The following is a 17,115-nucleotide window of genomic DNA, read 5'->3' as shown; positions in this document are numbered from 1 at the left end:
GTAACTAAAAAATTAAATAAATGCGCTTCTTGCATAACAAAGGTACATGCAGAAGATCCTCACATGACGTGGCTCACTGGAGTACAATGCGACACAGGCAAGAAAATACTGTTCCCGCCCGGGATCGAACCGGGGACCTTCTGCGTGTAAAGCAGACGTGATAACCGCTACACTACGGAAACTGCGGACGGGAGGAGTCCATCCCCGTTCACTCGAAATTACCTCAGCCTCTCTCCCGTCCGCGAATGCACACGCGACGGTTCTTTTGACAGCCTGGAAACCATTACAGCCGAGGGCTCAAGAAGTCTTCGGGGTGCTCGAGAGGGTGTCTGCCGTAGCACCCCTAACGAGATAGCGGCGTTTCCCGCAGTCGTGATTGCAAGTCATAGCAGCAAAAGCAATCACTTTCTTAGCAGCAGGGAGTGCGAGCCCAGCGGCAGCTCTACATGAAGGTACCAATAGCCCAGGAAGGCCGCCGACCGCGGGAATTCGCGCCGCCCCCATCCCGCCAGCCTACACGAGACTTTCCAGAGCACCCTGGACCACATCGAGGCACCCAGTGCACTGAAATAATAGTCATTCGCCATGTCAGATGGCTCGTTGGTCTAGGGGTATGATTCCTGCTTCGGGTGCAGGAGGTCCCGGGTTCAAATCCCGGACGAGCCCTAGCGTTTTGTGCAAACTGATCGCACATGAGTGGCTGAGTCGATGCAAAATGCTCGGCGGCAGTATCAAATGAATTTCATATTTGATGTGAGCAATTGACACTCTGATCCGACGTGTGAAGGCGATTACGAAGGTTTTTGGGTACAGATGGAAGCAGATGCATGTTACTATGTCTTGTTTTTAATGATGAAAAAGTGTTTCCGCCCGGGATCGAACCGGGGACCGTCTGCGTGTTAGGCAGACGTGATAACCGCTACACCACGGAAACTACTTGTGTGCGCCATACTTTAGAGACAACTCGTGCTGATGTTGACATCGTAACTAAAAAATTAAATAAATGCGCTTCTTGCATAACAAAGGTACATGCAGAAGATCCTCACATGACGTGGCTCACTGGAGTACAATGCGACACAGGCAAGAAAATACTGTTCCCGCCCGGGATCGAACCGGGGACCTTTTGCGTGTAAAGCAGACGTGATAACCGCTACACTACGGAAACTGCGGACGGGAGGAGTCCATCCCCGTTCACTCGAAATTACCTCAGCCTCTCTCCCGTCCGCGAATGCACACGCGACGGTTCTTTTGACAGCCTGGAAACCATTACAGCCGAGGGCTCAAGAAGTCTTCGGGGTGCTCGAGAGGGTGTCTGCCGTAGCACCCCTAACGAGATAGCGGCGTTTCCCGCAGTCGTGATTGCAAGTCATAGCAGCAAAAGCAATCACTTTCTTAGCAGCAGGGAGTGCGAGCCCAGCGGCAGCTCTACATGAAGGTACCAATAGCCCAGGAAGGCCGCCGACCGCGGGAATTCGCGCCGCCCCCATCCCGCCAGCCTACACGAGACTTTCCAGAGCACCCTGGACCACATCGAGGCACCCAGTGCACTGAAATAATAGTCATTCGCCATGTCAGATGGCTCGTTGGTCTAGGGGTATGATTCCTGCTTCGGGTGCAGGAGGTCCCGGGTTCAAATCCCGGACGAGCCCTAGCGTTTTGTGCAAACTGATCGCACATGAGTGGCTGAGTCGATGCAAAATGCTCGGCGGCAGTATCAAATGAATTTCATATTTGATGTGAGCAATTGACACTCTGATCCGACGTGTGAAGGCGATTACGAAGGTTTTTGGGTACAGATGGAAGCAGATGCATGTTACTATGTCTTGTTTTTAATGATGAAAAAGTGTTTCCGCCCGGGATCGAACCGGGGACCTTCTGCGTGTTAGGCAGACGTGATAACCGCTACACCACGGAAACTACTTGTGTGCGCCATACCTTAGAGACAACTCGTGCTGATGTTGTCATCGTAACTAAAAAATTAAATAAATGCGCTACTTGCATAACAAAGGTACATGCAGAAGATCCTCACATGACGTGGCTAACTGGAGTACAATACGACATAGGCAAGAAAATACTGTTCCCGCCCGGGATCGAACCGGGGACCTTCTGCGTGTAAAGCAGACGTGATAACCGCTACACTACGGAAACTGCGGACGGGAGGAGTCCATCCCCGTTCACTCGAAATTACCTCAGCCTCTCTCCCGTCCGCGAATGCACACGCGACGGTTCTTTTGACAGCCTGGAAACCATTACAGCCGAGGGCTCAAGAAGTCTTCGGGGTGCTCGAGAGGGTGTCTGCCGTAGCACCCCTAACGAGATAGCGGCGTTTCCCGCAGTCGTGATTGCAAGTCATAGCAGCAAAAGCAATCACTTTCTTAGCAGCAGGGAGTGCGAGCCCAGCGGCAGCTCTACATGAAGGTACCAATAGCCCAGGAAGGCCGCCGACCGCGGGAATTCGCGCCGCCCCCATCCCGCCAGCCTACACGAGACTTTCCAGAGCACCCTGGACCACATCGAGGCACCCAGTGCACTGAAATAATAGTCATCCGCCATGTCAGATGGCTCGTTGGTCTAGGGGTATGATTCCTGCTTCGGGTGCAGGAGGTCCCGGGTTCAAATCCCGGACGAGCCCTAGCGTTTTGTGCAAACTGATCGCACATGAGTGGCTGAGTCGATGCAAAATGCTCGGCGGCAGTATCAAATGAATTTCATATTTGATGTGAGCAATTGACACTCTGATCCGACGTGTGAAGGCGATTACGAAGGTTTTTGGGTACAGATGGAAGCAGATGCATGTTACTATGTCTTGTTTTTAATGATGAAAAAGTGTTTCCGCCCGGGATCGAACCGGGGACCTTCTGCGTGTTAGGCAGACGTGATAACCGCTACACCACGGAAACTACTTGTGTGCGCCATACTTTAGAGACAACTCGTGCTGATGTTGACATCGTAACTAAAAAATTAAATAAATGCGCTTCTTGCATAACAAAGGTACATGCAGAAGATCCTCACATGACGTGGCTCACTGGAGTACAATGCGACACAGGCAAGAAAATACTGTTCCCGCCCGGGATCGAACCGGGGACCTTCTGCGTGTAAAGCAGACGTGATAACCGCTACACTACGGAAACTGCGGACGGGAGGAGTCCATCCCCGTTCACTCGAAATTACCTCAGCCTCTCTCCCGTCCGCGAATGCACACGCGACGGTTCTTTTGACAGCCTGGAAACCATTGCAGCCGAGGGCTCAAGAAGTCTTCGGGGTGCTCGAGAGGGTGTCTGCCGTAGCACCCCTAACGAGATAGCGGCGTTTCCCGCAGTCGTGATTGCAAGTCATAGCAGCAAAAGCAATCACTTTCTTAGCAGCAGGGAGTGCGAGCCCAGCGGCAGCTCTACATGAAGGTACCAATAGCCCAGGAAGGCCGCCGACCGCGGGAATTCGCGCCGCCCCCATCCCGCCAGCCTACACGAGACTTTCCAGAGCACCCTGGACCACATCGAGGCACCCAGTGCACTGAAATAATAGTCATTCGCCATGTCAGATGGCTCGTTGGTCTAGGGGTATGATTCCTGCTTCGGGTGCAGGAGGTCCCGGGTTCAAATCCCGGACGAGCCCTAGCGTTTTGTGCAAACTGATCGCACGTGAGTGGCCAAGTCGACGCAAAATGCTCGGCGTCAGTATCAAATGAATTTCATATTTGGTGTGAGCAATTGACACTGATCTGACGTGTGCAGGCGATTACGAAGGTTTTTGGGTACAGATGGTAGCAGATGCATGTTAGTATGTCTTGTTTTTAATTATAAAAAAGTGTTTCCGCCCGGGATCGAAACGGGGACCTTCTGCGTGTTAGGCAGACGTGATAACCGCTACACTACGGTAACTGCGCACGTGAGGAGTCCATCCCCGCTCACTCGAAATTACCTCAGCCTCTCTCCGTGCGCGAATTCACACGCGACGGTTCCTTTGACAGCCTGGAAACCATCACAGCCGAGGGCTCAAGAAGTCTTCGGGTGCTCGAGAGGGTGTCTGCCGTAGCACCCCTAACGAGATAGCGGCGTTTCCCGCAGTCGTGATTGCAAATCATAGCAGCAAAAGCAATCACTTTCTTAGCAGCAGGGAGTGCGAGCCCAGCGGCAGCTCTACATGAAGGTACCAATAGCCCAGGAAGGCCGCCGACCGCGGGAATTCGCGCCGCCCCCATCCCGCCAGCCTACACGAGACTTTCCAGAGCACCCTGGACCACATCGAGGGACCCAGTGCACTGAAGTAATAGTCATTCGCCACGTCAGATGGCTCGTTGGTCTAGGGGTGTGATTCTTGCTTTGGGTGCAGGAGGTCTCGGGTTCAAATCCCGGACGAGCCCTACCGTTTTGTGCAAACTGATCGCACGTGAGTGGCCGAGTCGACGCAAAATGCTCGGCGTCAGTATCAAATGAATTTCATATTTGATGCGACCAATTGACACTGATCTGACGTGTGAAGGCGATTACGAAGGTTTTTGGGTACAGATGGTAGCAGATGCATGTTAGTATGTCTTGTTTTTAATGATAAAAATGTGTTTCCGCCCGGGATCGAAACGGGGACCTTCTGCGTGTTAGGCAGACGTGATAACCGCTACACCACGGAAACTACTTGTGTGCGCCTTACTTTAGAGACAACTCGTGCTGGTGTTGTCATCGTAACAAAAAAATTAAATAAATGCGCTACTTGCAGAACAAAGGTACATGCAGAAGATCCTCACATGTCGTGGCACACTGGAGAACAATACGACATAGGCAGGAAATTGATGTTCCCGCCCGGGATCGAACCGGGGACCTTCTGCGTGTGAAGCAGACGTGATAACCGCTACACTACGGAAACTGCGGACTTGAGGAGTCCATCTCCGTTCACTCGAAATTACCTCAGCCTCACTCCCGTCCGCGAATTCACTCGCGACGGTTCTTTTGACAGCCTGGAAACCATCACAGCCGAGTGCTCAAGAAGTCTTCGGGGTGCTCGAGAGGGTGTCTGCCGTAGCACCCCTAACGGGATAGCGGCGTTTCCTGCAGTCGTGATTGCAAGTCATAGCAGCAAAAGCAATCACTTTCTTAGCAGCAGGGAGTGCGAGCCCAGCGGCAGCTCTACATGAAGGTACCAATAGCCCAGGAAGGCCTCCGACCGCGGGAATTCGCGCCGCCCCCATCCCGCCAGCCTACACGAGACTTTCCAGAGCACCCTGGACCACATCGAGGGACCCAGTGCACTGAAATAATAGTCATTTGCCACGTCAGATGGCTCGTTGGTCTAGGGGTATGATTCTTGCTTTGGGTGCAGGAGGTCCCGGGTTCAAATCCCGGACGAGCCCTACCGTTTTGTGCAAACTGATCGCACGTGAGTGGCCAAGTCGACGCAAAATGCTCGGCGTCAGTATCAAATGAATTTCATATTTGATGTGAGCAATTGACACTGATCTGACGTGTGCAGGCGATTACGAAGGTTTTTGGGTACAGATGGTAGCAGATGCATGTTAGTATGTCTTGTTTTTAATGATAAAAAAGTGTTTCCGCCCGGGATCGAAACGGGGACCTTCTGCGTGTTAGGCAGACGTGATAACCGCTACACCACGGAAACTACTTTTGTGCGCCATACCTTAGAGACAACTCGTGCTGATGTTGACATCGTAACTAAAAAATTAAATAAATGCGCTTCTTGCATAACAAAGGTACATGCAGAAGATCCTCACATGACGTGGCTCACTGGAGTACAATGCGACACAGGCAAGAAAATACTGTTCCCGCCCGGGATCGAACCGGGGACCTTCTGCGTGTAAAGCAGACGTGATAACCGCTACACTACGGAAACTGCGGACGGGAGGAGTCCATCCCCGTTCACTCGAAATTACCTCAGCCTCTCTCCCGTCCGCGAATGCACACGCGACGGTTCTTTTGACAGCCTGGAAACCATTACAGCCGAGGGCTCAAGAAGTCTTCGGGGTGCTCGAGAGGGTGTCTGCCGTAGCACCCCTAACGAGATAGCGGCGTTTCCCGCAGTCGTGATTGCAAGTCATAGCAGCAAAAGCAATCACTTTCTTAGCAGCAGGGAGTGCGAGCCCAGCGGCAGCTCTACATGAAGGTACCAATAGCCCAGGAAGGCCGCCGACCGCGGGAATTCGCGCCGCCCCCATCCCGCCAGCCTACACGAGACTTTCCAGAGCACCCTGGACCACATCGAGGCACCCAGTGCACTGAAATAATAGTCATTCGCCATGTCAGATGGCTCGTTGGTCTAGGGGTATGATTCCTGCTTCGGGTGCAGGAGGTCCCGGGTTCAAATCCCGGACGAGCCCTAGCGTTTTGTGCAAACTGATCGCACATGAGTGGCTGAGTCGATGCAAAATGCTCGGCGGCAGTATCAAATGAATTTCATATTTGATGTGAGCAATTGACACTCTGATCCGACGTGTGAAGGCGATTACGAAGGTTTTTGGGTACAGATGGAAGCAGATGCATGTTACTATGTCTTGTTTTTAATGATGAAAAAGTGTTTCCGCCCGGGATCGAACCGGGGACCTTCTGCGTGTTAGGCAGACGTGATAACCGCTACACCACGGAAACTACTTGTGTGCGCCATACCTTAGAGACAACTCGTGCTGATGTTGACATCGTAACTAAAAAATTAAATAAATGCGCTTCTTGCATAACAAAGGTACATGCAGAAGATCCTCACATGACGTGGCTCACTGGAGTACAATGCGACACAGGCAAGAAAATACTGTTCCCGCCCGGGATCGAACCGGGGACCTTCTGCGTGTAAAGCAGACGTGATAACCGCTACACTACGGAAACTGCGGACGGGAGGAGTCCATCCCCGTTCACTCGAAATTACCTCAGCCTCTCTCCCGTCCGCGAATGCACACGCGACGGTTCTTTTGACAGCCTGGAAACCATTACAGCCGAGGGCTCAAGAAGTCTTCGGGGTGCTCGAGAGGGTGTCTGCCGTAGCACCCCTAACGAGATAGCGGCGTTTCCCGCAGTCGTGATTGCAAGTCATAGCAGCAAAAGCAATCACTTTCTTAGCAGCAGGGAGTGCGAGCCCAGCGGCAGCTCTACATGAAGGTACCAATAGCCCAGGAAGGCCGCCGACCGCGGGAATTCGCGCCGCCCCCATCCCGCCAGCCTACACGAGACTTTCCAGAGCACCCTGGACCACATCGAGGCACCCAGTGCACTGAAATAATAGTCATTCGCCATGTCAGATGGCTCGTTGGTCTAGGGGTATGATTCCTGCTTCGGGTGCAGGAGGTCCCGGGTTCAAATCCCGGACGAGCCCTAGCGTTTTGTGCAAACTGATCGCACATGAGTGGCTGAGTCGATGCAAAATGCTCGGCGGCAGTATCAAATGAATTTCATATTTGATGTGAGCAATTGACACTCTGATCCGACGTGTGAAGGCGATTACGAAGGTTTTTGGGTACAGATGGAAGCAGATGCATGTTACTATGTCTTGTTTTTAATGATGAAAAAGTGTTTCCGCCCGGGATCGAACCGGGGACCGTCTGCGTGTTAGGCAGACGTGATAACCGCTACACCACGGAAACTACTTGTGTGCGCCATACTTTAGAGACAACTCGTGCTGATGTTGACATCGTAACTAAAAAATTAAATAAATGCGCTTCTTGCATAACAAAGGTACATGCAGAAGATCCTCACATGACGTGGCTCACTGGAGTACAATGCGACACAGGCAAGAAAATACTGTTCCCGCCCGGGATCGAACCGGGGACCTTTTGCGTGTAAAGCAGACGTGATAACCGCTACACTACGGAAACTGCGGACGGGAGGAGTCCATCCCCGTTCACTCGAAATTACCTCAGCCTCTCTCCCGTCCGCGAATGCACACGCGACGGTTCTTTTGACAGCCTGGAAACCATTACAGCCGAGGGCTCAAGAAGTCTTCGGGGTGCTCGAGAGGGTGTCTGCCGTAGCACCCCTAACGAGATAGCGGCGTTTCCCGCAGTCGTGATTGCAAGTCATAGCAGCAAAAGCAATCACTTTCTTAGCAGCAGGGAGTGCGAGCCCAGCGGCAGCTCTACATGAAGGTACCAATAGCCCAGGAAGGCCGCCGACCGCGGGAATTCGCGCCGCCCCCATCCCGCCAGCCTACACGAGACTTTCCAGAGCACCCTGGACCACATCGAGGCACCCAGTGCACTGAAATAATAGTCATTCGCCATGTCAGATGGCTCGTTGGTCTAGGGGTATGATTCCTGCTTCGGGTGCAGGAGGTCCCGGGTTCAAATCCCGGACGAGCCCTAGCGTTTTGTGCAAACTGATCGCACATGAGTGGCTGAGTCGATGCAAAATGCTCGGCGGCAGTATCAAATGAATTTCATATTTGATGTGAGCAATTGACACTCTGATCCGACGTGTGAAGGCGATTACGAAGGTTTTTGGGTACAGATGGAAGCAGATGCATGTTACTATGTCTTGTTTTTAATGATGAAAAAGTGTTTCCGCCCGGGATCGAACCGGGGACCTTCTGCGTGTTAGGCAGACGTGATAACCGCTACACCACGGAAACTACTTGTGTGCGCCATACCTTAGAGACAACTCGTGCTGATGTTGTCATCGTAACTAAAAAATTAAATAAATGCGCTACTTGCATAACAAAGGTACATGCAGAAGATCCTCACATGACGTGGCTAACTGGAGTACAATACGACATAGGCAAGAAAATACTGTTCCCGCCCGGGATCGAACCGGGGACCTTCTGCGTGTAAAGCAGACGTGATAACCGCTACACTACGGAAACTGCGGACGGGAGGAGTCCATCCCCGTTCACTCGAAATTACCTCAGCCTCTCTCCCGTCCGCGAATGCACACGCGACGGTTCTTTTGACAGCCTGGAAACCATTACAGCCGAGGGCTCAAGAAGTCTTCGGGGTGCTCGAGAGGGTGTCTGCCGTAGCACCCCTAACGAGATAGCGGCGTTTCCCGCAGTCGTGATTGCAAGTCATAGCAGCAAAAGCAATCACTTTCTTAGCAGCAGGGAGTGCGAGCCCAGCGGCAGCTCTACATGAAGGTACCAATAGCCCAGGAAGGCCGCCGACCGCGGGAATTCGCGCCGCCCCCATCCCGCCAGCCTACACGAGACTTTCCAGAGCACCCTGGACCACATCGAGGCACCCAGTGCACTGAAATAATAGTCATCCGCCATGTCAGATGGCTCGTTGGTCTAGGGGTATGATTCCTGCTTCGGGTGCAGGAGGTCCCGGGTTCAAATCCCGGACGAGCCCTAGCGTTTTGTGCAAACTGATCGCACATGAGTGGCTGAGTCGATGCAAAATGCTCGGCGGCAGTATCAAATGAATTTCATATTTGATGTGAGCAATTGACACTCTGATCCGACGTGTGAAGGCGATTACGAAGGTTTTTGGGTACAGATGGAAGCAGATGCATGTTACTATGTCTTGTTTTTAATGATGAAAAAGTGTTTCCGCCCGGGATCGAACCGGGGACCTTCTGCGTGTTAGGCAGACGTGATAACCGCTACACCACGGAAACTACTTGTGTGCGCCATACTTTAGAGACAACTCGTGCTGATGTTGACATCGTAACTAAAAAATTAAATAAATGCGCTTCTTGCATAACAAAGGTACATGCAGAAGATCCTCACATGACGTGGCTCACTGGAGTACAATGCGACACAGGCAAGAAAATACTGTTCCCGCCCGGGATCGAACCGGGGACCTTTTGCGTGTAAAGCAGACGTGATAACCGCTACACTACGGAAACTGCGGACGGGAGGAGTCCATCCCCGTTCACTCGAAATTACCTCAGCCTCTCTCCCGTCCGCGAATGCACACGCGACGGTTCTTTTGACAGCCTGGAAACCATTACAGCCGAGGGCTCAAGAAGTCTTCGGGGTGCTCGAGAGGGTGTCTGCCGTAGCACCCCTAACGAGATAGCGGCGTTTCCCGCAGTCGTGATTGCAAGTCATAGCAGCAAAAGCAATCACTTTCTTAGCAGCAGGGAGTGCGAGCCCAGCGGCAGCTCTACATGAAGGTACCAATAGCCCAGGAAGGCCGCCGACCGCGGGAATTCGCGCCGCCCCCATCCCGCCAGCCTACACGAGACTTTCCAGAGCACCCTGGACCACATCGAGGCACCCAGTGCACTGAAATAATAGTCATTCGCCATGTCAGATGGCTCGTTGGTCTAGGGGTATGATTCCTGCTTCGGGTGCAGGAGGTCCCGGGTTCAAATCCCGGACGAGCCCTAGCGTTTTGTGCAAACTGATCGCACATGAGTGGCTGAGTCGATGCAAAATGCTCGGCGGCAGTATCAAATGAATTTCATATTTGATGTGAGCAATTGACACTCTGATCCGACGTGTGAAGGCGATTACGAAGGTTTTTGGGTACAGATGGAAGCAGATGCATGTTACTATGTCTTGTTTTTAATGATGAAAAAGTGTTTCCGCCCGGGATCGAACCGGGGACCTTCTGCGTGTTAGGCAGACGTGATAACCGCTACACCACGGAAACTACTTGTGTGCGCCATACCTTAGAGACAACTCGTGCTGATGTTGTCATCGTAACTAAAAAATTAAATAAATGCGCTACTTGCATAACAAAGGTACATGCAGAAGATCCTCACATGACGTGGCTAACTGGAGTACAATACGACATAGGCAAGAAAATACTGTTCCCGCCCGGGATCGAACCGGGGACCTTCTGCGTGTAAAGCAGACGTGATAACCGCTACACTACGGAAACTGCGGACGGGAGGAGTCCATCCCCGTTCACTCGAAATTACCTCAGCCTCTCTCCCGTCCGCGAATGCACACGCGACGGTTCTTTTGACAGCCTGGAAACCATTACAGCCGAGGGCTCAAGAAGTCTTCGGGGTGCTCGAGAGGGTGTCTGCCGTAGCACCCCTAACGAGATAGCGGCGTTTCCCGCAGTCGTGATTGCAAGTCATAGCAGCAAAAGCAATCACTTTCTTAGCAGCAGGGAGTGCGAGCCCAGCGGCAGCTCTACATGAAGGTACCAATAGCCCAGGAAGGCCGCCGACCGCGGGAATTCGCGCCGCCCCCATCCCGCCAGCCTACACGAGACTTTCCAGAGCACCCTGGACCACATCGAGGCACCCAGTGCACTGAAATAATAGTCATCCGCCATGTCAGATGGCTCGTTGGTCTAGGGGCATTCCGCCGCCAGCAGCCGTGCTGTGCGGACGTGCGGTGCGGCTGTTGCGGTGTTTACATCGTCGCTGCGAGCGGCCGGCGCTGTGTGGTGAGTGCGCGCCTTCTGCGTTAGTCATAGTTCACGATAACATTTTTAGATTGACATAATGGATCAGACAACGCGACGCGATACTTTGAAGTTGATTTTCGATCCGAACTACACCCGACCGAAATCTTACGAAGTTGAGGCATTTATCGAAGAAACTTTTCAGATCAAAGTGGATGAATTGATTGGAATACACCTGTCGATTGTCAGTCCGACTGTGTTCCTTAAGTTATCCAGTTCTGACAAGTGCGACCAAATTGTAGAAGCATGTGGTGGGGTGGCAAAATTCAAACATTCAGACGGACACATAGGGCAGGTCACGGTTTCGCGTGCCGGAATGGGAATACGAACGGTTCGAATCTTTGAGCTCCCCTTTGAAATAACGCCCGAGGAGATTAACAACAAACTGAGAGACTATGGCACCATTATCAGCAATGTCGCCGAAAAATGGTCTAGCTTGCACAAGTATCCAGTATTAAATGGAGTCAGGCAAGTTAAGATTGACATGCTGAAACATATCCCGTCGTATCTCTGGATTGGTGGATATAGAGCGATCATCATTTACCATGGCCAGCCGAGAACCTGCTCGGGCTGTGGTTCTACGCAACACGTCCGCGCGCAGTGTGTTCAACGGCGTGCGACGCAACTGCCGACTGGGGAGCGAGACCCGCCTAGTCAAATGGCCACGCTACCCGTGACGTACGCCGCCGCACTACGCAGTGAGGTCGCCCCAGACATGTGTATCGACACGGCGGTAGTTGCTTATGCCGACGTTCCCGATGGTAGCGTAGCCATGGATACTAGCAGCACAGAAGCTACAGGTCCAGCACACTCACAATACGAGGAAACTGACAGGCGTGGAGAACAAGACCAGGCTAAGACGGCAGAAGAAGGCATGTGCAAATCACTCGAAGAAGTCGGGCAACACAAAGAAGATACGGTTGCCACGTCGGAGGATAATGACCAGCAGCCTATAACTGTTTCACCAAAGAAACGGAAGAAACGTCGAATAGCCCGTCAGGGAGCAGCAGAAGCCGCGCCAATTCTGCGCGAAAAGGCGAAACAAATAGGCCAAGAACTGGCGGAGACGACACAGGCAACTCCTCTGGAAGATCGAACAATAAAAAAGAAGACTCGAAATGAGGACACTGACCCCGACCGTGGAATCCACATTGAAGACGGTACAGCTAGTCTGAAGGACCTTCCACCTATACCCAACACGTACACGCGGGAAGTTACGTGCACGCGAGACTGGGCGGATGACATGGAGGAGCAAAGCCATGATGCAGAGATGGCTGACATAGCACAACGTTCAGGGCGAACGGCACCCGACCGTCGACAGGATGTGTCCACCCGGCAACAAACCACCATCAAAGATATTCGTGCGGCAGATGATGATGCCGACTTCTTCTAAGTGGAGCAAGCATCCACTTCCCTTGGCAAACAGTACCCCACCTGACACGGTATAGTCGACATGACGGCTTTACAGGCGTACAGAATTGCAACCTTGAATATAAATAAAATTAGCAGCACCCTCAATCTGAGAAATCTCCAAGATTTTCTGTACGCCGCTGATATTGACATCTTAATGCTGCAAGAAGTAACGGCTATCCGTTTGGACGACATCACTGGCTACAACGCCGTCATCAATCCTGGCAATGACAATAGCCTCGGCACAGCGATTATGACTAAAGAGGGGATCCTACTTACAGACGTGGCGCAACTGCCTAACAGTAGAGGTCTCGCTGTCACGATAAACAACACCAGGTTTATCAACATATATGCCCCGTCAGGAACCGGAAACAAGCGCCGCAGGGCCGAATTTTTCAAAGAGGACATCGCCCCCCTTTTCGCGGTGCGATTTGACCAAATAATTTTTGCGGGTGACTTTAATTGCGTGCTGAGTCCCAAGGATCAGACGCCAAATTTTAACAAATCTCTGGAGCTGGAGGACATCGTCAGAGACTTCCAACTGTTTGATACTTGGGAACTAAAACACGGTGATAGGCTAGGTTTCACCTATATCACCAGCCATTCTGCCAGTCGTATCGACAGAATTTACGCAACATCCAATTTAAGGAGACACGTTTTACAGTCTGAGCTATGGCCCACGATTTTCTCTGATCATATCGCGTACATATGTACGATAAATTTAGAGAAACAAGGCACTTACAGGGCGAGAGGTCAGTGGAAGCTAAACGTTACTCATCTTTCGGATCCTGGATGTCACGCCGCCTTCCACACCACTTGGGCAGAATGTGAAAGGAAGTTCCACTTGTACGGCACGGCGCTGAATTGGTGGCTAAACTGCGCGAAGCCCGCAATAATAAAGACAATGAAAACTTACTCCCGTGAAAAAGTCGCCTGGCGGAAGCGGACAGTAGAGTTTTACTTCAGCTGTCTGAGAGACTTGTGCGTTCGTGATGCTACAGTCATAACAAATTATGGGCAAATCAACAGAATAAAAGCAAAATTGCTCAACCTGCAGAGACACCATCTCGAAGGCTGTAAAATACGAACGCGTTTGCAGAACGGTACACGAGAAGAAACAACATCGATGTACCACATTCTCCAAGAGAACAAAAGACAAAAACTTAAAATTCTGACGGAACTCAAAACTTCAGACCGGAGATTCTTGACAGATCAAGCTGCAATACGAGACGAGATCCATCGACACTTTAGTGAATTGCTGGCCAATACACAGACAGATGAAACGGCGCAGCAAGCTCTCACTGCTAGGACGACAGAGCGACTCACTCCAGAAGAAGCTGATGTGCTCGCAGCGAGAATAACGGACGAAGACGTCGAAGATGCCATCTCGAAGAGCCCAAAGAACAAATCACCTGGACCAGATGGGCTACCCGCTGAATTTTATCAAACTTTTCGCGAACAAATAATTGCTAAATTGACACTCGTATGCAATGAAATACTAACTGCGGACACTGACCTTCCGAAGGAATTCTGTGAAGGTACAGTGGTCTTAGTCCCCAAAACACCAGGAGGCAAAACCGTGGAGAATCTTCGACCCATAACACTTCTCAATAGTGATTATAAAATCTTCGCCCGTATCATGATGCAAAGGTTCAATTCTGTTATTCGTACAGTGACAGGAGCCTACCAGACAAGTGTGGGAAAGAACAGAACGATATTTCAGACCTTATGCGACTACAGAGACATTATAGCGATATCGGAAGCCTGCAACATTCGCTGTGCTCTGATGTCGCTTGACTTTGAAAAAGCTTTTGATAAAGTTAATCATTCGTACCTGCTCCGGTGTATGACATCCATGCACTTCCCCCAGAAAATTATAGCCTCCGTGAAAAACATACTGACGAATAGCACGTCAAGAATCAGTGTCAACGGACAACTCAGTCACCCGATCAATATTCAGAGTTCGGTAAGACAAGGTTGCCCAATGTCCATGACGCTTTTCGCGATTGCGCTTGAACCTCTCTTAGTATCTCTGACTCGGCAACTCCGTGGATTACATATACACGGACAGAAGATCATATGTCAAGCCTACGCGGACGATGTAGGGGTACTTGTGACTGACGAAAGAGAGGTGGAAACAGTACTTGAAGTTGTGGCGACCTACGAAATGGCGTCAGGAGCTAAACTCAACCGCAATAAATCTGGTATTATGAATCTTGGTCGGGGTATAGAGATCAGAGCCGCTGGAAGTATCAACACTGTGGAAAAAATCAAATGCCTTGGAATAGAATATACGAGTAATATCCGCCGCACGGCCGCTCTCAATTATCGAAAATTACTTGCCACCTTACGGGCAAGCATAAAACAACACAGCTTGCGTAATTTAAACGTAATACAAAAAGTGCAACTGGCCAATACATACATCACTTCCAAAGTGAACTATGTTGCTCAAGTGCTGCCTCTGCCACGAACCATTGCACACCAAATGCAAGCAGCGCTTGGTTATTTTGTCAGCAGAGGTCAGATATTTAAGGTTTCATATGATACCTTGACGCTACCGACACGCAATGGAGGGCTACAACTGACGGACATCTACCTTAAAGCGCAAGCGCTATACGTTAGCAAAACTTATAAACAGTGGCAACGATCACCGCGGACCTTAGTGGCTCATCTCTTACGTGAAATCACCCCAGTCAGCAGAGATCCACCAATCGATGTGCATCACATCTCCCACGAGCTGTACCACTATAAACACTTTCTGGTGGAATACAGCTATGTACGCCATAGAATACCGGAGAAGGACATATATCGGGTTAAGGAGGTTTACAACACCTTGCTGGAAGGAAAATTGCGCAATCGAATAGAAAACAAGTTTCGACATTATAATTGGAAAAACATATGGGACAACATATCTGACCCCCATCTACCATCCAATGTGCGATCGACGTGGTACCTCGCAGTCAACAGAAAAATCCCAACCAACTCCAAACTGCACGCGATACGTCTGGCACACACACCAAACTGTTCCAGCTGCAATGTCGTCGACACTGCAGAACATCGCTTCGTCTGTGAAGATGTGAAAGACGTGTGGAATCTCTTCAGGCAAAAACTAGCACATGTGCTACGTACGTCACCTAACACAATTTCACCGACACACGTCCTTCTGCCTGATGACGCGCCATATCCTAACACTAAAAGAAGGTCAGCCAACTGTCTCAAAGGACTGACAGTCCATGACATCTCAACGGCTATGACGAAAAGTGAAGCAGATTATTGGATGTACCTGATGACAGAACATCAAAAGCTCAAACGACAAATGAAATACAAAGACAACTACGCAAATTTTTTGAACCGAACATTGTCTCACCGACAGAGCTGAAGAACGATCAAACGACATGTTGTTCAACCTCAGAATTCCTTTTTTTTTCCTTTATGAAATTATCTATTAAGCTTCTCATTCATTTTACGCCAACAAGGTGGCTATTTCGTTTACCCTTCGCCCTCGTGTCGCAGCACTAATAGGTTGCTGACACACCCATGAGAAGCCATCAGGCTGAAGTAAGCCTGGCTCTAATATAAAAATCGCTCCAACTCAATGATGGAAGAATGTTGCGGAACTATTTCCTTTCCATAACCCCAAAAGAAGGGATTTTATTTACTTGTATACATTTACTTCGTCACTCACCTATCTCATATGGACCACACATAGCACAGAAGCTAGCCGAAGAAGGCACAAATGGCGAGCGGAAGGACGGGCTGTAGGGGAGGAAGGAGGCCCGATTTAAAAAAAAAAAAAAAAAAAGAGAAGAAAAAAAAAAGAAAAAAAAAGAAAAAAAAAAAGGGGTATGATTCCTGCTTCGGGTGCAGGAGGTCCCGGGTTCAAATCCCGGACGAGCCCTAGCGTTTTGTGCAAACTGATCGCACATGAGTGGCTGAGTCGATGCAAAATGCTCGGCGGCAGTATCAAATGAATTTCATATTTGATGTGAGCAATTGACACTCTGATCCGACGTGTGAAGGCGATTACGAAGGTTTTTGGGTACAGATGGAAGCAGATGCATGTTACTATGTCTTGTTTTTAATGATGAAAAAGTGTTTCCGCCCGGGATCGAACCGGGGACCTTCTGCGTGTTAGGCAGACGTGATAACCGCTACACCACGGAAACTACTTGTGTGCGCCATACTTTAGAGACAACTCGTGCTGATGTTGACATCGTAACTAAAAAATTAAATAAATGCGCTTCTTGCATAACAAAGGTACATGCAGAAGATCCTCACATGACGTGGCTCACTGGAGTACAATGCGACACAGGCAAGAAAATACTGTTCCCGCCCGGGATCGAACCGGGGACCTTTTGCGTGTAAAGCAGACGTGATAACCGCTACACTACGGAAACTGCGGACGGGAGGAG

General features: G+C 50.6%; 34 non-coding genes across 34 annotated transcripts; 10 read left to right on the top strand and 24 right to left on the bottom strand.

Moving 5' to 3' along the window:
- Positions 1–109: 109 nt before the first annotated feature.
- On the bottom strand, positions 110–182 carry Trnav-uac (transfer RNA valine (anticodon UAC)). The gene has a single exon. It is a non-coding gene; the product is annotated as a tRNA-Val (tRNA).
- Positions 183–594: 412 nt separating this feature from the next.
- On the top strand, positions 595–666 carry Trnap-cgg (transfer RNA proline (anticodon CGG)). Its single transcript has one exon. It is a non-coding gene; the product is annotated as a tRNA-Pro (tRNA).
- Positions 667–861: 195 nt separating this feature from the next.
- Trnav-aac (transfer RNA valine (anticodon AAC)) lies at positions 862–934 on the bottom strand. The gene has a single exon. It is a non-coding gene; the product is annotated as a tRNA-Val (tRNA).
- Positions 935–1,092: 158 nt separating this feature from the next.
- Trnav-uac (transfer RNA valine (anticodon UAC)) lies at positions 1,093–1,165 on the bottom strand. The gene has a single exon. It is a non-coding gene; the product is annotated as a tRNA-Val (tRNA).
- Positions 1,166–1,577: 412 nt separating this feature from the next.
- On the top strand, positions 1,578–1,649 carry Trnap-cgg (transfer RNA proline (anticodon CGG)). Its single transcript has one exon. It is a non-coding gene; the product is annotated as a tRNA-Pro (tRNA).
- A 195-nt stretch (positions 1,650–1,844) lies between these two features.
- Trnav-aac (transfer RNA valine (anticodon AAC)) lies at positions 1,845–1,917 on the bottom strand. The gene has a single exon. It is a non-coding gene; the product is annotated as a tRNA-Val (tRNA).
- Positions 1,918–2,075: 158 nt separating this feature from the next.
- On the bottom strand, positions 2,076–2,148 carry Trnav-uac (transfer RNA valine (anticodon UAC)). Its single transcript has one exon. It is a non-coding gene; the product is annotated as a tRNA-Val (tRNA).
- Positions 2,149–2,560: 412 nt separating this feature from the next.
- On the top strand, positions 2,561–2,632 carry Trnap-cgg (transfer RNA proline (anticodon CGG)). The gene has a single exon. It is a non-coding gene; the product is annotated as a tRNA-Pro (tRNA).
- A 195-nt stretch (positions 2,633–2,827) lies between these two features.
- Positions 2,828–2,900, bottom strand: Trnav-aac (transfer RNA valine (anticodon AAC)). Its single transcript has one exon. It is a non-coding gene; the product is annotated as a tRNA-Val (tRNA).
- A 158-nt stretch (positions 2,901–3,058) lies between these two features.
- Positions 3,059–3,131, bottom strand: Trnav-uac (transfer RNA valine (anticodon UAC)). Its single transcript has one exon. It is a non-coding gene; the product is annotated as a tRNA-Val (tRNA).
- Positions 3,132–3,543: 412 nt separating this feature from the next.
- On the top strand, positions 3,544–3,615 carry Trnap-cgg (transfer RNA proline (anticodon CGG)). The gene has a single exon. It is a non-coding gene; the product is annotated as a tRNA-Pro (tRNA).
- A 193-nt stretch (positions 3,616–3,808) lies between these two features.
- Trnav-aac (transfer RNA valine (anticodon AAC)) lies at positions 3,809–3,881 on the bottom strand. Its single transcript has one exon. It is a non-coding gene; the product is annotated as a tRNA-Val (tRNA).
- A 675-nt stretch (positions 3,882–4,556) lies between these two features.
- Positions 4,557–4,629, bottom strand: Trnav-aac (transfer RNA valine (anticodon AAC)). Its single transcript has one exon. It is a non-coding gene; the product is annotated as a tRNA-Val (tRNA).
- A 158-nt stretch (positions 4,630–4,787) lies between these two features.
- Trnav-cac (transfer RNA valine (anticodon CAC)) lies at positions 4,788–4,860 on the bottom strand. The gene has a single exon. It is a non-coding gene; the product is annotated as a tRNA-Val (tRNA).
- Positions 4,861–5,272: 412 nt separating this feature from the next.
- On the top strand, positions 5,273–5,344 carry Trnap-ugg (transfer RNA proline (anticodon UGG)). The gene has a single exon. It is a non-coding gene; the product is annotated as a tRNA-Pro (tRNA).
- A 193-nt stretch (positions 5,345–5,537) lies between these two features.
- Positions 5,538–5,610, bottom strand: Trnav-aac (transfer RNA valine (anticodon AAC)). Its single transcript has one exon. It is a non-coding gene; the product is annotated as a tRNA-Val (tRNA).
- Positions 5,611–5,768: 158 nt separating this feature from the next.
- Trnav-uac (transfer RNA valine (anticodon UAC)) lies at positions 5,769–5,841 on the bottom strand. The gene has a single exon. It is a non-coding gene; the product is annotated as a tRNA-Val (tRNA).
- A 412-nt stretch (positions 5,842–6,253) lies between these two features.
- Positions 6,254–6,325, top strand: Trnap-cgg (transfer RNA proline (anticodon CGG)). The gene has a single exon. It is a non-coding gene; the product is annotated as a tRNA-Pro (tRNA).
- Positions 6,326–6,520: 195 nt separating this feature from the next.
- Trnav-aac (transfer RNA valine (anticodon AAC)) lies at positions 6,521–6,593 on the bottom strand. The gene has a single exon. It is a non-coding gene; the product is annotated as a tRNA-Val (tRNA).
- Positions 6,594–6,751: 158 nt separating this feature from the next.
- Trnav-uac (transfer RNA valine (anticodon UAC)) lies at positions 6,752–6,824 on the bottom strand. Its single transcript has one exon. It is a non-coding gene; the product is annotated as a tRNA-Val (tRNA).
- A 412-nt stretch (positions 6,825–7,236) lies between these two features.
- On the top strand, positions 7,237–7,308 carry Trnap-cgg (transfer RNA proline (anticodon CGG)). The gene has a single exon. It is a non-coding gene; the product is annotated as a tRNA-Pro (tRNA).
- A 195-nt stretch (positions 7,309–7,503) lies between these two features.
- Positions 7,504–7,576, bottom strand: Trnav-aac (transfer RNA valine (anticodon AAC)). Its single transcript has one exon. It is a non-coding gene; the product is annotated as a tRNA-Val (tRNA).
- Positions 7,577–7,734: 158 nt separating this feature from the next.
- On the bottom strand, positions 7,735–7,807 carry Trnav-uac (transfer RNA valine (anticodon UAC)). Its single transcript has one exon. It is a non-coding gene; the product is annotated as a tRNA-Val (tRNA).
- Positions 7,808–8,219: 412 nt separating this feature from the next.
- Trnap-cgg (transfer RNA proline (anticodon CGG)) lies at positions 8,220–8,291 on the top strand. Its single transcript has one exon. It is a non-coding gene; the product is annotated as a tRNA-Pro (tRNA).
- Positions 8,292–8,486: 195 nt separating this feature from the next.
- Positions 8,487–8,559, bottom strand: Trnav-aac (transfer RNA valine (anticodon AAC)). Its single transcript has one exon. It is a non-coding gene; the product is annotated as a tRNA-Val (tRNA).
- Positions 8,560–8,717: 158 nt separating this feature from the next.
- On the bottom strand, positions 8,718–8,790 carry Trnav-uac (transfer RNA valine (anticodon UAC)). Its single transcript has one exon. It is a non-coding gene; the product is annotated as a tRNA-Val (tRNA).
- A 412-nt stretch (positions 8,791–9,202) lies between these two features.
- Positions 9,203–9,274, top strand: Trnap-cgg (transfer RNA proline (anticodon CGG)). Its single transcript has one exon. It is a non-coding gene; the product is annotated as a tRNA-Pro (tRNA).
- A 195-nt stretch (positions 9,275–9,469) lies between these two features.
- Trnav-aac (transfer RNA valine (anticodon AAC)) lies at positions 9,470–9,542 on the bottom strand. Its single transcript has one exon. It is a non-coding gene; the product is annotated as a tRNA-Val (tRNA).
- A 158-nt stretch (positions 9,543–9,700) lies between these two features.
- Trnav-uac (transfer RNA valine (anticodon UAC)) lies at positions 9,701–9,773 on the bottom strand. The gene has a single exon. It is a non-coding gene; the product is annotated as a tRNA-Val (tRNA).
- A 412-nt stretch (positions 9,774–10,185) lies between these two features.
- Positions 10,186–10,257, top strand: Trnap-cgg (transfer RNA proline (anticodon CGG)). Its single transcript has one exon. It is a non-coding gene; the product is annotated as a tRNA-Pro (tRNA).
- Positions 10,258–10,452: 195 nt separating this feature from the next.
- On the bottom strand, positions 10,453–10,525 carry Trnav-aac (transfer RNA valine (anticodon AAC)). Its single transcript has one exon. It is a non-coding gene; the product is annotated as a tRNA-Val (tRNA).
- Positions 10,526–10,683: 158 nt separating this feature from the next.
- On the bottom strand, positions 10,684–10,756 carry Trnav-uac (transfer RNA valine (anticodon UAC)). The gene has a single exon. It is a non-coding gene; the product is annotated as a tRNA-Val (tRNA).
- A 6,040-nt stretch (positions 10,757–16,796) lies between these two features.
- On the bottom strand, positions 16,797–16,869 carry Trnav-aac (transfer RNA valine (anticodon AAC)). The gene has a single exon. It is a non-coding gene; the product is annotated as a tRNA-Val (tRNA).
- A 158-nt stretch (positions 16,870–17,027) lies between these two features.
- Positions 17,028–17,100, bottom strand: Trnav-uac (transfer RNA valine (anticodon UAC)). The gene has a single exon. It is a non-coding gene; the product is annotated as a tRNA-Val (tRNA).
- Between the last annotated feature and the right edge of the window lie 15 nt (positions 17,101–17,115).

Source organism: Schistocerca gregaria, chromosome 2 (assembly GCF_023897955.1).
Source record: "Schistocerca gregaria isolate iqSchGreg1 chromosome 2, iqSchGreg1.2, whole genome shotgun sequence".
NCBI lineage: Eukaryota > Metazoa > Arthropoda > Insecta > Orthoptera > Acrididae > Schistocerca > Schistocerca gregaria.
The sequence above is the reverse complement of the archived record's forward strand: the minus strand, read 5'-3'. Positions and strand labels throughout refer to the sequence as shown.